Here is an 819-nt window from a genome sequence, read left to right as displayed (position 1 = left end):
TAAATTATTAGACAAATGATTGATTAAATGAATTATAGAACGTAATCGTTCAGATAACGAGCTGAGAAACCTTGAGGACTTATGTATTGAGATCGTGATAATTGCTTAAGTTGTACATTACAGTACGTTAAGTCAGACGACGTTTGGTTACAATAAGGCTTCATGACATCAAATTTCAATAAAAAATATATAAATGATTAGATAAATGATTGATTAAATGAATTATAGAACATAATCGTTTAGATAACGAGCTGAGAAACCTTGAGGAGTTATGTATTGAGATCGTGATACTTACTTAAGTTGTACATTACAGTACGTTAAGTCAGACAATGTTTGGTTACAATAAGGCTTCATGACATCAAATTAAAGAAAAATATATAAATTATTAGAGAACTGATTGATTAAATGAATTATAGAACGTAATCGTTCAGATAACGAGCTGAGAAACCTTGAGGACTTATATATTGAGATCGTGATAATTGCTTAAGTTGTACATTACAGTACGTTAAGTCAGACGACGTTAGGTTACAATAAGGCTTCATGACATCAAATTTAAAAAAAATATAAATTATTAGATAAATGATTGATTAAATGAATTATAGAACGTAATCGTTCAGATAACGAGTTGAGAAACCCTGGGGACTTATGTATTGAGATCGTGATAATTACTTAAGTTGTACATTACAGTACGTTAAGTCAGACGACGTTAGGTTACAATAAGGCTTCATGACATCAAATTTAAAAAAATATATAAATTATTAGATAAATGATTGATTAAATGAATTATAGAACGTAATCATTCAGGTAACGAGTTGAGAA

Source organism: Euphorbia lathyris, chromosome 3 (genome assembly GCF_963576675.1).
Source record: "Euphorbia lathyris chromosome 3, ddEupLath1.1, whole genome shotgun sequence".
In the NCBI taxonomy this organism is placed as follows: Eukaryota; Viridiplantae; Streptophyta; class Magnoliopsida; order Malpighiales; family Euphorbiaceae; genus Euphorbia; species Euphorbia lathyris.
Note: the sequence above shows the minus strand (reverse complement) of the source record.